Below are 15,631 nucleotides of genomic sequence, written 5' to 3'. Positions count from 1 at the left end.
GGAGGAAAGGGCAGGTCGGTGATGGAAGTCAAGGATGTAATCCTCAAGGTGCCTGGGGGCTTGACATCGCTGTGATGGTCTAATTTGAGGAGGAGATGTTCATTTGCTATCTGATGACATTCTGAAGCAGTCAAGATCCGGCTCGAAGGACCATTTGTTGGGGACTTCCCCACTAATGCCGGTTCTTTAATGGTGTTAACCACTTCAGTACTCTGATCAGGGAGTCATCAGATTTCTTTCCACCATTTATTTATGTGCAGGGTTTCACCATATACACACTGATATGAATTGAAGGTAGTTTCTGCAATGAACAATAAACAGAAGTAAATAATTAAATGTCTAACAAATATTTGCATGCTGTTCCAATAAAACAGCACATTTCAAATGAAACAATATCAACAACTTTCTCTTAACATGTAATTAGTGAACTAATAATTACTGGATGTACACAGGATGTAAAGGAGCACATAAACAACTTAAGATACATTATACAACATCCTCATTACAATATGAAAGTATGACAAATGTAGAATATATTGTACGGAATCAGAAACATATTTAAACGAGATATTACAAACATTAGCAAGATAAGCAGCGATGCTAGTGGCACTTCCACGTGCGTTTCACGTGATGAATTAATGATCATAAGGATCGTGAACCACCAAAAACATCACAGGCTTAAAGTAGAAACAGATTTCAGCAGTATAAACATCCAGTATTACAAACATAATGTCATGGAATAAACTTACGTTGTCAGTAACTTTTGCCCTGCACTTAGCGATGCTGCACAGGTGGAAACTGCATCACATTCTGTCCGCTCTGTATGCCTAACCAATAATGCGTCACTTACGCCAAACACGTATCACACTACAAGTTGCGTAGTGCATATTTACATAATACAAAGTCTTACCAGATATAAAAGAAAAGTATTAATAATAGTATATAGTATTAAAGATATATAATATAAATAATTCACAACAGTTATTGTCATATCTGTGTCCTCTTATGTCAGGTTCTTATTTAATCAATAAATTCAATCGAATAAAAAGACATGCTGGGTATTAACAATCAAATGAAATCACTATCAACAAAATTCATAGATGGATTGTGCATAAATGTTAAGTTTATAACATTTTAATGTAGAAATATTAAATGATTGCAAAAATGAAATAAGCTACTTTTCAACCGCCAGTAGGTGGCAGCAAGTGACTGTCTTAATGAGTGAGTTGTATCAACCAATTCTTTAAAAAGTTGATTCATTTAACTTTGTAAACGATTGTACTTATAGCCTGATTGAATCATTTGCTGGTCCGTGTAACGCTGAGGAACAAAACACTGTAGTTCGGAGACGCAGCGGTTCTGCTGTTGGTTCTATTTTCTTTCTGACGGAGCGGAATTTTGTGTCTGAAATTTACTCTGTAAGTTGTTGTTTATTGTACATTTCCAATCGTGCATATATTTGGGGAAAAAACAGGACTCTTGTTTCTTCCCCACTATGTGTAATGGCACTAAGATGAGAGAGTGCGCTCAAAACTCATCAGATGATCGCATAATTTAGTGGAACATTAATATAGTAATATAGAATCATCCTCTGTAAAGAAATGAGGTGTGAACATTTGAAAATGTATCATTATCTTTCTAAATGTGAGCTCTTTGGGGCTAAAGGCTTAATGGAGCTGTTTAAAGTAACTTAGCCATGTGATAACAAACCAGTCTGTGCAGACGCGATTCAATACGTGTGTCCTTCTTCTATGTGAAATAATCATAAATACCAGTTTATGCTGTTTGATTGTGAAGGTCAAAGATTGTTTGCTGTTTGAAAGTCATAGTTGTAAGCTGTAGCCCCGGCTGACCCCTTTAGATCTTGCGTGCACAGTGGAAATGTGGCTAGTAATTTCTGAATTCTGACTGGTATATAACGAACAAATCAAAGAAACGTAAACGGGCAAAGGCGGCAGCCCACTCAAGCCCAACGGTAAGTACGGCCATGCACGGAAGAGAAGAAATTGTTGAATAAAGTCATTGTTTTTGTTTTCTTCGCACACAAAAAGTATTCTTGTAACTTCATAAAATTACGGATGAACCCCAGATGTCACATGGACTATTTTAACAATGTCCTTACTATACGGTGGCCGAGAGAGCTCAACGCGCTGCAAATGAAAAAAAAACCACATGCAAATTAAAGGGGTAGTTCATTGCGATTTCACTTTTTTAACGTTAGTTAGATTGTTGAGGGGCCCACTGTGTTCACAAACAAAAGACCTCCTCTCTCTCAGGGTGGTGGAGTGCTTGGTTTCCGGCATGAGGTCATTCTGTTGGAGTGTGAGCGAGAGGAAGAGATGCCATTCAGGATTTGAATCAGAGATTATGCTGGTTTCTTGGGATGGAGGGAGGATGAGCTGGGTTGGAGGGAGTTTGTGTGTGTCCACATGTCCCAGCCTGGCCTGGTTGGCACAGTGTTGGGAAAGCTAATTTGAACTTGGCAAGCTTCAAGCTACTCATAATTTTAAAAATAGCTACACAGTTGGCTATAATCTAATAAAGTGAATAGCTAACTACATTGATGCAATTTTGTTAATGAAACTATGCTAAATGTTTTTAAAAAGTGTTATTTTAGTATTATTTTATACACTATTGTAGTATTTATCAACTCTTTCCCCGCCAGAGTTTTTAAAAATGTTGCCAGCCACCGCCAACATTTTTGATAATTTTCACTAAAATGTCATGGTCCCCAGAATATTTTGTTGTATGAATATCTGAACTTGCAATACATCAATAAAGAACAGAGCCTCTACTTTTAAACAACAACAACAACAATCAGTTTTATTCTAGCTTCAAACATTATTTTTTTCATCAACACTTGAATGTAGGTAAGTTTCATAAAAAAAGCAACATTTTGAGCAAACAGCTGAGAAAATTGTGTTTTTTATCAAAGACTACATCGGGATCATATTCATTATGATGATCAAAGAAAATATGCTGTAGATCGCTTGCACTTGCTCAGTCCTTTATCGCTTCCTGGATCAACATTCCATTCTTGAACATTAGGCAGTTTTGATTTACATGCTTTTTATTGTTGATGATCGCATTTTTTTCATATGCATCTGCTTACATATGAAATCGCTAGTTTCTGTGTCTTCCTCTCCTGTGTTTTTGATCAGGAGATTCTGGTCTCATTCAGGAAATACATAATAGCGCCCCCTAGCGTATAACAGTGAAAATGTGGAAACCTGATAAATTCCATATTTGGTTGGGAAAGAGTTAATATTTAGAAGTAGATTTTATTTTCCATTTCCATTTTCATTTTAATTTTAGTTTAAGTTTTAGTAATATTTTAATAGTAATATTTAGTAATAATTTCTTATAAATAGTTTTAGTTATTTTAGTACTTCAGTTTAAACTTGTTTCAATAAGTTGTGAATGCAACATATCTTATTTTTGTTAATGTTTTTATTTAATATTTATATACAATCTTTTCGAATGTACAAAATGCATACATTTACATTAATACAACAGTACAAAAATTAATACAAAAATACAACTAACTATACCATAGATATAACTATCTATATAACTTAGAAACCACAGTCTGGCAACAGTACTAAAAGCTGAAGTGTGTTGTTTTTTATTTTTTTTAAAAATTATACAAAAAAAGTAAACCATTTGAGGTTGATTTTCTCTATAAAGTGTAAACAGTTTGTCTCTTTTCAAAACATTTCTGTTTGTTTGTGAATCCCAACCAGCTTTTGGGAAACATACCCCAGCTTGATTTAGCAACAGTTGGCTCAACCAATAGTGTGAGTTTAGAGGCGGAGCTATCTGCTATCTATATGATTTTCCATCTCAATCAGTTAAGTGAAATTAAATCTAAACAAATTAATTTGCTAAAAATAATCAAATTTCTATTGAATTCAATTTTGTATCATTATCTCAGCTTACTCTATTAAATGCCAATTCTGTCATCATTTACTCTCACTCATGTTGTTCCAAACCTGTATAACATTTACATTTACATTTAATCATTTAGCAAACGCTTTAATCCAAAGTGACTTACAAATGAGGAGAACAATAGAAGCAATCAGATGAATGAGAGAGCAACAGTATACAAGTGCTGTGACAAGTCTCAGTTAGTCAGTACACATAGCTAGGTTTTTTTTAAATAGAATAGAATAGAATAGAATAGGTAAGTGCTAGTATTAATTCGTCAGGTGCTGGCGAAAAAGATATGTCTTTAGATGGTTTTTTGAAAATTGCCAAAGACTCGAATTGAGCAAGGGAGGTCATTCCACTAGCTGGGCACAGTCCAGGAAAAGGTCAGTGATAGTGATTTTGTGCCTCTTTGGGATGGCACCACAATGCGTCGTTCACTGGCAGAATGCAAGCTTCTGGAGGGCGCATAAGTTTGAACTAGCAAGTTTAGGTATATTGGTGCATTGCCAGTTGTTGTCTTGTAGGCAAACATCAGTACCTTGAATTTTATGCGAGCAGCCACTGGTAGCCAGTGTAAACTGATGAAGAGAGGTGTAACGTGAGCTTTTTTCGGCTAGTTAAAGACCTCTGCATTCTGGATCAGTTGCAGAGGCTTGATAGTACATGCGGGAAGGCCCGCCAAGAGAGCATTACAATAGTCCAGTCTGGAGAGAACAAGAGCTTGGACAAGGAGTTGTGCAGCTTGCTCTGATAGCAAGGGTCTAATCTTCCTAATGTTGTATAAGGCAAATCTGCAGGACCGGGCCGTTGTAGCAATAAGGTCTGTGAAGCTTAACTGATCATCGATCATAACTCCAAGGTTCCTGGCTGTCTATGCTAAATGTTTTTAAAAAGTGTTATTTTAGTATTATTTTATACACTATTGTAGTATTTATCAACTCTTTCCCCGCCAGAGTTTTTAAAAATGTTGCCAGCCACCGCCAACATTTTTGATAATTTTCACTAAAATGTCATGGTCCCCAGAATATTTTGTTGTATGAATATCTGAACTTGCAATACATCAATAAAGAACAGAGCCTCTACTTTTAAACAACAACAACAACAATCAGTTTTATTCTAGCTTCAAACATTATTTTTTTCATCAACACTTGAATGTAGGTAAGTTTCATAAAAAAAGCAACATTTTGAGCAAACAGCTGAGAAAATTGTGTTTTTTATCAAAGACTACATCGGGATCATATTCATTATGATGATCAAAGAAAATATGCAGTAGATCGCTTGCACTTGCTCAGTCCTTTATCGCTTCCTGGATCAACATTCCATTCTTGAACATTAGGCAGTTTTGATTTACATGCTTTTTATGGTTGATGATCGCATTTTTTTCATATGCATCTGCTTACATATGAAATCGCTAGTTTCTGTGTCTTCCTCTCCTGTGTTTTTGATCAGGAGATTCTGGTCTCATTCAGGAAATACGTAATAGCGCCCCCTAGCGTATAACAGTGAAAATGTGGAAACCTGATAAATTCCATATTTGGTTGGGAAAGAGTTAATATTTAGAAGTAGATTTTATTTTCCATTTCCATTTTCATTTTAATTTTAGTTTAAGTTTTAGTAATATTTTAATAGTAATATTTAGTAATAATTTCTTATAAATAGTTTTAGTTATTTTAGTACTTCAGTTTAAACTTGTTTCAATAAGTTGTGAATGCAACATATCTTATTTTTGTTAATGTTTTTATTTAATATTTATATACAATCTTTTCGAATGTACAAAATGCATACATTTACATTAATACAACAGTACAAAAATTAATACAAAAATACAACTAACTATACCATAGATATAACTATCTATATAACTTAGAAACCACAGTCTGGCAACAGTACTAAAAGCTGAAGTGTGTTGTTTTTTATTTTTTTTAAAAATTATACAAAAAAAGTAAACCATTTGAGGTTGATTTTCTCTATAAAGTGTAAACAGTTTGTCTCTTTTCAAAACATTTCTGTTTGTTTGTGAATCCCAACCAGCTTTTGGGAAACATACCCCAGCTTGATTTAGCAACAGTTGGCTCAACCAATAGTGTGAGTTTAGAGGCGGAGCTATCTGCTATCTATATGATTTTCCATCTCAATCAGTTAAGTGAAATTAAATCTAAACAAATTAATTTGCTAAAAATAATCAAATTTCTATTGAATTCAATTTTGTATCATTATCTCAGCTTACTCTATTAAATGCCAATTCTGTCATCATTTACTCTCACTCATGTTGTTCCAAACCTGTATAACATTTACATTTACATTTAATCATTTAGCAAACGCTTTAATCCAAAGTGACTTACAAATGAGGAGAACAATAGAAGCAATCAGATGAATGAGAGAGCAACAGTATACAAGTGCTGTGACAAGTCTCAGTTAGTCAGTACACATAGCTAGGTTTTTTTTAAATAGAATAGAATAGAATAGAATAGGTAAGTGCTAGTATTAATTCGTCAGGTGCTGGCGAAAAAGATATGTCTTTAGATGGTTTTTTGAAAATTGCCAAAGACTCGAATTGAGCAAGGGAGGTCATTCCACTAGCTGGGCACAGTCCAGGAAAAGGTCAGTGATAGTGATTTTGTGCCTCTTTGGGATGGCACCACAATGCGTCGTTCACTGGCAGAATGCAAGCTTCTGGAGGGCGCATAAGTTTGAACTAGCAAGTTTAGGTATATTGGTGCATTGCCAGTTGTTGTCTTGTAGGCAAACATCAGTACCTTGAATTTTATGCGAGCAGCCACTGGTAGCCAGTGTAAACTGATGAAGAGAGGTGTAACGTGAGCTTTTTTCGGCTAGTTAAAGACCTCTGCATTCTGGATCAGTTGCAGAGGCTTGATAGTACATGCGGGAAGGCCCGCCAAGAGAGCATTACAATAGTCCAGTCTGGAGAGAACAAGAGCTTGGACAAGGAGTTGTGCAGCTTGCTCTGATAGCAAGGGTCTAATCTTCCTAATGTTGTATAAGGCAAATCTGCAGGACCGGGCCGTTGTAGCAATAAGGTCTGTGAAGCTTAACTGATCATCGATCATAACTCCAAGGTTCCTGGCTGTCCTGGAAGGAGTTATGGTTGACGAACACAGCTGTATAGAGAAGTTGTGATGAAGTGCTGGGTTGGCTGAGACCACGAGCAGTTCTGTCTTAGCAAGGTTGAGTTGAAGGTGATGGTCCTTCATCCAGCTAGAAATATCTCTCAGACAGGCTGCAATGCGACCAGCTACCGTCAGATCATCTGGTTGGAATGAGAAATAGAGTTGAGTGTCATCAGCATAGCAGTGATAAGAAAAGCCTGAATGACAGATCCTAATGATGACATGTAGATGGAGAAGAGAAGAGGTTCAAGCACTGAGCCTTGAGGAACCCCAGTAGCAAGAAGTTGTGACTTAGAAACCTCACCCCCCCCCAAGACACCCTGAAAGACCTACATGAGAGGTAAGACTTAAACCATTGGAGTGCGGTTCCTGAGATGCCCATCTTTATAAGGGTGGACAGGAGGATCTGGTGGTTAACTGTGTCAAAAGCAGAAGACAGATCCAGCAAGATGAGTACTGAGGATTTGGAAGCTGCTCTTGCCAGTCTCAGGGCTTGTGTGGAACATAAAAGAAGATATTTTAAAGTGCCCCTAGTATCGGTTCATATTTTGGTTTGGAACACAACACACACAACTAAATACGTATTTTGCATGCTACAGTACAGAGTACATGACAGCAACAGTTTTTAAAAGAATTACTCCACTTTCAGAATAAAAATTTCCTGATCATTTACTCACCCCCATGTCATCCAAGATGTTCATGTCTCTCTTTCTTCAGTCGCAAAGAATTTAAGGTTTTTGAGGAAAACATTCCAGTATTTTTCTCCATATAGTGGACTTCAGTGGTGCTCAATGGATTGAAGGCTAAAAATGCAGTTTCAATGCAGCTTCAAAGGGCTCTACACGATCCCAGCCAAGGAATAAGGGCCTTCTCTAGCGAAACGATCTGTCATTTTCTTTAAAAAAAAAATATTTATACACTTTTTAACCACAAATGCTCATCTTGTCTAGCTTTGCGTGGCACATGCGTACTCTGTCTGTGTACAACGGTTGTACAACAGTGTTGCCAAATTGGAAATGTCCAAGTATCATACCAGAAGCTCAAAATTATCGTATTTGGAAGAAAATTATTGTACAAGAGTCAAACGTACAGAATACAGCTATTTATCTAAACCAACTACTTTTTGACACGACCTGCAAATTGCCACAATAGATAACTATGCGTACCGTGTCTACATTGAACGCGAGCAGTGCGACAAAATACTATAGAACCCTTTATAATCAGTGACTGTCTGCACTGGCACGACACATCCCCGACAGTAAACTGATGCCTCGTTCTATTTATGACGTATTAAAATTATTTTTAACACTCGCTTTTTGTCGCGACCAGTATAGACAGACTTTAGCTATTGCGGCGTGGCGTGGTGTTAAATCCACATCTGAGCCGCTGTCATCGAAAGCCTGCATGTTGCCAGATGTTGAGGGGGTTCTTGCCGTCATGGACCGCAACATAGTGCTCGTTGGCTTTAAAGCAGAGCACCCTCCTGCATTCTTAGCATACTCTGAGGTGTGCACGAGTGCATTTAGAGTGTCTGTAATGAGCCGATTTCGTGTATGAGTATAGAAGCCCTATGAATACAACTACGATCATTTGAATTTTCATAAAATTCTGAAATTATCATACATTATGGGATTTTTTTCATTATTGATCATACATCGTACAGAGGTCAAAATTATCGAATAAATATGATAATTATCATACGTCTGGCAACAACTCCCAACACTTTTCTCCTCCAACTTCAAAATCGGCCTTCATCGTTGTTTTACTTTTTTTTTTTTGTAAAGGGTGTAAAGGTTTGACCCTCGTTGCACGTTCACTTTGTAAACACTGGGTCGGTGCTTCTGCAGAGATGTAGGATGATTTTGAAGTTAGAGGAGAAAATGAGTTGGGAGTTTTTCGACATACCCTAACGGATTTACCCTCACAGTGCTGAGCACAGCGTCTTCTCCACAGGAATCCGCTACGGTGTTTGAGGGAGGGGAGGTTCAAGTTTTCCCGGGTCTGTGTGCGCAACAAGTGGGCGTGCATAAATATGCTAATGTTTCATGTTGACGTCAACTTGAAACAGCTTAAGATTCCTTTTAAAAACGACTCGTTTTCATGACTCAGAGTCTACTCTTTCTTTTGAAAGACAATAACTTTATACATGGTGCACTTTTAGATTAAAAATTTTGCAGGATGTTTTCATTCACTTAGAGCTGTGCAGCATGAAAGGTAATTTTCAAAAATCCATAATTTTTTTTTTTTTTGGTCGATAAAAATGGAAGTCAGTGGTCACCAAAACTGTTTCTCAACATTATTCAAAATATCTTCTTTTGAGTTCTGCATAATACAAGATACACATAAATGATGACAGAATTTTCATTTCGGGGTAAACATAATTTTAAACCATCCTGCAGCATGACAAATCTTATTGGGGAAAACCTTTTGAAATATCTGTGTTACTGTCATGCTATTGAAAAATAGTTGAGTTAGCAATGTAGCTACCTTTAGTTAGCCACAGCTTCAGCTGAACAAAAAGACGAACAATATGGTAACCCAGACTGGATAATACTTCCTCAGAGAGCTGAACACCTCCTGGCAAACTACCTATCAGTTTTGAGCACAAAAATAAAACTCCTGAGACTTTTCTCACAAAAGCTTCCCATCTGACTCAACAATATGCTCATTAAAATAAGCGCCACTCTGGTATTTGACCATCAGTGCGAGTGTAGTAGGTCGATATGTACCCATAAAATCTGGATTGCCAATGGATTGTATGTCACTTCCTTCTTGTCTGTCCCAAAGCTCTTAGCCCGTTTGATATGACCGGTTATTTAACCGTAATCCTCCTGCCTTGATCTATTGCCACACCACAGCATATGGGGAGCAGGCAGCAAAGCACAAATTCTCATACGGTCTGCTATCAGCGAATTGATGGCCTTGTTTAAGGGATACAGATCATTGTGCAGCGCTATAGATGGGTGAGTGAGTTCACGGCACTCTGTCAGTGTCGCTCACAGCCCGGCGGTGCCAGGCTGAGTCAGAATGGCCTGTTCTCTTTCTCTGCACACTCAGTGCCAGCTGTGAAAGGCTGCCACTCAGCCCAGTGCTTCTTCACTGTCTCTTTACTATGTCTAGGGATGGTAAACAAAGAACAAGTGAGTTAAAGGCATATTAGACTAATGAACCAGACTGGTGAGGCTGAGTTTGTATGTGGTCTAGTCTTGTGGTGAAATATCCAGGCTTATGACCAAGTTCAGCTGGTTCAGCCAGTGAGGGCTTCTCCATGAATTATCTCCATTGTGTCCTTGAGCAGGACTCTTAACCCCAGGGTGCTCCAGAGGGACTGACCCAGCAATAAATCAAAGTCCTTCTGAAAGCCAGTCAGTCCACTCAGAGACCATCTTGGAAACGCCTCCTTGCACCATTTCCAGTCATGCAAGTTCAGCAAAGATACATTTCAAAGATGATATCTGTCTGTCTGTCTGTCTGTCTGTCTAACAATCTGTTTCTTCTTTCTTCGTCTATCTATCTATCTATCTATCTATCTATCTATCTATCTATCTATCTATCTATCTATCTATCTATCTATCTATCTATCTATCTATCTGTCTGTCTGTCTGTCTAGTGATTCATCCCTTCAACCGTCCCTTCATCCATCCATCTATCTATTAATTATTTTTCTGAATAAAGTGAGGAAAAACTTTCCAAAAATAAGATAAGTACACAACATAACTGGACTTTCCTCTAGATGCATATCTCTATCTTGATGACTGAGTTGTTTGTATGTGTGAAGTAGGTGAATAAAGAGCCTCTTTTCTGGATGAACTCCAAACCACAGTGTTGGTAATGAACACCTTATGTATGTCAAAAGACACACTTGAATGAAGCCGCTTCCTGACCCTCCCCCTCCTTTCCCTTATGCAGGGCATTCGGTTGCCTTTAGAGCCATTCATGTCAAATGGAGACCCCTGCACCCCACCCATGTGTCCCATGACAGCTGAATGAGCAACTTTCTGGCAAAAGTAGAGAGAAGGAAAGCATAAAATCAGTTTGACACTGGTTGTTGAAAATGAAGTTATCAAAAATCTTTACATGCATTTCAGAGCCAGGCTTAGAAAATAGAAAAATAGATAGAAAATAAATAGAAAAATCCAACATAAAATATATAAATACATTTAAAACTGATTCAATGTCTCTCCCAAAGTCAAGGTAAATAATGCTTGTGAAATGATTTGTGTGTGTGTGTGTGTGTGTGTGTGTGTGTGTGTGTGTGTGTGAATAGGCTTCATTAAAATTTAACTTTGCACATGTGATGTCATTGCTATCACTCATTAGGTCGGTGAAATATCTCAGTGAAAAAAAGAGGGGGCAATTGACACTGCCGGCTCAAATACCATCAAGCTGCTTTTGACCTTTGTTACCATGTGACTCAATCTGAGGAGTCAGAATAGGGTCAACCTAGGGTGAATTTTGGAGTAAGTGTAACAGAAGCTGTAATGACCATGTAACTGTGTGACCTGTTCCGCCCATGTCAGTGGCAACGGCTTTATTTAGTTTGACCCAATTCCCTACTTTGATCCCCACTGCAGCAGTAGCTTTACTACACGCGAGCTAACATCATTTAAATACTCAGGAATAGTCACTAGTTCCGATGTAAACAAACACTGAGAAAACGCATTGCATTTAATCAGTATTGTGCATCCAGACAAAACAATTTATACTAATTCTATAACTTACACAAAAGACATTTTCTAGCATTAACAATTGTGGAATCGGATTCATTGTTTGCCTTACAAATCTATATATTCAGCAGCTAAAATGGTCATTGTCCTGACAAATACAAGCTAGCCTGGACCAAGTGACCTCATCAAAACAGGGAGACTGACACAACTGTCTGCTTCCCCCTGAACTTCCTGTTGTGAGGCATGGACCCTAAATCCCCCTTTACCATCCAGCACCTCTTCCTGTTTTCCACACGCCTGCTGGGAGATTGTTATTGTCATCTGTCACAGCTGGGCTCTGGTTGGACACGTTCCCTGAAAACACACATCCAAACACATGACACTCTCCACACATACAGTACAAAATAGGGCCTGAAACTCCTAAAAATGAGGGCATTCTTTCCTGTTGTGAGATTTTCCATTTCGAAACGCTGTTATAAAAATTTGGGCCCGGTGATTAACATAATACTAAAAAATAAATAAATGAACAATTTAATGAACCTCAAAATTAAACTTGGAATGGAAATGGAAACTAGATCTTCCATTTCACAACCCTGTTATAATCAAACAGGAATTGTGTGCTCTCAAAAAGAACAATACGTTTCCAGGTGCGTAGAACATGAGGGAGATATTCAATTCTTGCATATGGAAAATAAAAACTAAATTTTTGAGAGACCTTTTTTGGTCTGATTGAAAAAAAAATTCAGTGTGCGGACTAATTCAGCGACTTGTTGGACTAAAACAGCAACCCTGTTATAAAACTTTGGACCTGGTGATTAACATAATACTAATAAATAAATAAATAAACAATTTAATGAACCTCAAAATTAAACACATACATTTTAGAACATGAAATAATAAAATAAATAAATAATACATCCAAAAATGGGTAATAGTGTTGCAAATAAAGTTGCGGTCACATTTACCTTTTCTCTGCATAATTTTGTTAGCAAAATCTGTTAATTTCAATAGGAATCTGTGCAATCAAGAGTTTCGCATGAGGACAGTAAAGTTTACCGTGCAGAAATTGCTTGTGTTGGAGTTGGTCACGCAAATTCTTGACCCAAACAGAAAGCTGCTTGATTTTAAAGAGACTTCTGTGTGAGCTCTTGACAAATTTCAGCCACAATTACAATATTTGTAAAGAATTCTTTTTTTTATTAATTAGCATGGAGAACTTCTTCGCCTTCATGAGAAACTCCTGATTGTGCAGATTCCTATTGAAATGAATGGATTTTGCTTGCAAAATTTCACAAAGAAATTGTAAATGTGACCACATCTTTACTTGCACCCTTTTGCAGTTTTGTTGTATTATTTATACTAATATAAAAATTCATTAATAAAAAAATCAGCTAATGTTACACTGAGTGTCACAACTAAATATTACTTTTTTGATATTTAAAATTAATTAATTAAAACAGTTACTGCAATGAATTAAGTATATATTCAATGAATTAAATATAAATAAATAAAAAATGTGTCAATATAAATACATTTCTTTATGATTCTATTCTATGATCTATTTGTACGATTCTTATCTTTTGGATATGGGATTGTGTCTTTAAAAAAGTGCTGTATGCACTTCTTTCATCTCTCTTAATCACAGATGTTCATGTCTGGGAAAAGACAGAAATACAATGCTGATATTTCTGAACACTTCCTTCCCCATTAAGTGGCGACCCTGACAGATCCTCAAATAAATATTTGAAATAGTCGCATCTGGTTCTCTATCCAAAGGAAGGAGGTCAATGAGGACGTAGCCCACTTGTTTTGACATGTCGCTCGTATCTGATGATGTCAGTAACATTTAACCCTGACCAATAGCCAGCATTTCCTGCAAGCCTCAAGGCATGTGTGTCCGCACAGATCTGTCAGTGCACACATCCTGTGCTCACATCACCCAATGAAGTGGTAGTCATTCAGCACTAATCTACCATTGTTAACGTAAAAGCCTGGATAATGTTTCCCCAAAACAAAACTGGTAAGCTCTGCTGTATGTTCAAACCATGTTATTAGAAGAAGAACAAGAAGACTTGGCCATTTCATTATATCTTAAGTGGGACATGAGCAGCAAAACAATAAACAAGCTATATGTGATTTGCAAATGAGCTTAGCAATCAAATCAAGAGCATGAAAAGGACTTTGTTTACTCAGTTGGTTCATGTAAGGCCAATTTTTCTGACCCTTAAAAGGGTTAATCCCTATATTCTTGTTTTCCACAGGCAACAATGCTCACTGATGCGAATAATAAAGGAAATCAAGTACAGTAGTAGGCCTACATACTTTGTTGCTGGAGGGGCTTATATTGAAATGCGACACTCATAAGAAGCAAAAGAGATGCAAAGGCGTATTAATCTGCCATTATAATCCCCTACTTTGCTGTTAAAAAAACAAATGCAGAAATATGTTTGTGGACATCTGGACATAGCTGATAGTGATGCTTATACAACAAATAGTGTATAGAGAAGTTACCATGAATATATTACAATAAGAAATATTTTATTCATCATTAAGGAATGAATCCTAGCAAACGCTTGGTACGACACTAGCATCACAGTGACCATTTCCTAGCATTTGCAAGTGTGAAAAAAAACCTTCAGGAAACGAAAGCTGCATGTAGGTCAGCGATATCTGATACGCAAATGAATCGTTTGAGTTGAGTCTTTAATCTCTTTGAATTTTTTGAATCTGTCAAACTTGTTCACAAAAACTTTACTTTGCAAAAGTCTATTTATACAATGCATTATGAATCTCCACTGAGTAATGCAAGAAGAGTGCACATGTTAATAAAAATTTTATTAGTCTGTGTTTACAGACATTTGCTGCATGTTTTTTTTTTTTTTTATCAAGAAATATGAAATTTGTATTGTGATAAATTCTCTTGCCTTTTTGTGTATATGTGCTTTCAGCTGTTCCTGTATTTCTTTGTAAATTTAGAATAAATTTTAGTACAAACGTTTTTGGTGAATCATGAGAAAAAAAATCATGAAAGCGTTCGTACACAGATTTCACGCACAAATTTGTGTGCACACATGCTTAGTGAATATGGCCCAGTGTCCTGTCAGAAAATTACCAGTACTTTTTTCTTTTTATGAACATTTTCTTCAACCATAAAACACAATATAGTGCAATGCATAATTCAAAATATGTAAAACAGTTATAAAAAATCTATATGGAAAATTCCATATTTTTTATGGACTTTTTTAGAATGTAGTGTAGCCTACTAACAACACCATACATTTTTAAGTATGGTGATTTGATGCCTATCAACCTTATTTTGCAAAGCGGAAGCTGTTTTCTTTGAAGGTGTGAGACTTCCGATTCATTAGCCGCTCTAGATAAATAACTAGAAAAATAACAAAGTGCAGTAAACAATGAAAGTATTTGTAGTACAAACTGTGCTTACGATTATCATAACAAATTAAAATAATATGATAAATACCAAGTTCAGTCATGAAACTCTTCCATGCTGCTGACTGGCTGTCTCGTCACCGGTTCTCCAGCAAATCTATTGCTTCTTTCTATAAAGCTCGACTTTATATTCTGATGAAGCTCAGTCATGTCTCTAGCCCTCCTCCTCCCCAGCACCACCTGTCTAGATCTGCTACGGGGTTCTCTTATACCATACAATTTTGGGGTTCAGCAGAGCATGTCTTCTTACACTTTGCTCTGCAGCATGTTTTCCTCTCTGTATTTCTTTCGGTTTAACAAAAGATTTACATTTCTTTTTACATTTATATTTACAATTATATTGCTCATTATTAAAATGTGTGTTACAAACGACTGACAGTGACCATTTCCTAGCATTTGCAAGTGTGAAAAAAAACCTTCAGGAAACGAAAGCTGCATGTAGGTCAGCGATATCTG

The sequence above is a fragment of the Sinocyclocheilus grahami genome, unplaced genomic scaffold (genome assembly GCF_001515645.1).
Source record: "Sinocyclocheilus grahami isolate Dianchi unplaced genomic scaffold, SAMN03320097.WGS_v1.1 scaffold257.1, whole genome shotgun sequence".
Taxonomy (NCBI): Eukaryota; Metazoa; Chordata; class Actinopteri; order Cypriniformes; family Cyprinidae; genus Sinocyclocheilus; species Sinocyclocheilus grahami.
Note: the sequence above shows the minus strand (reverse complement) of the source record.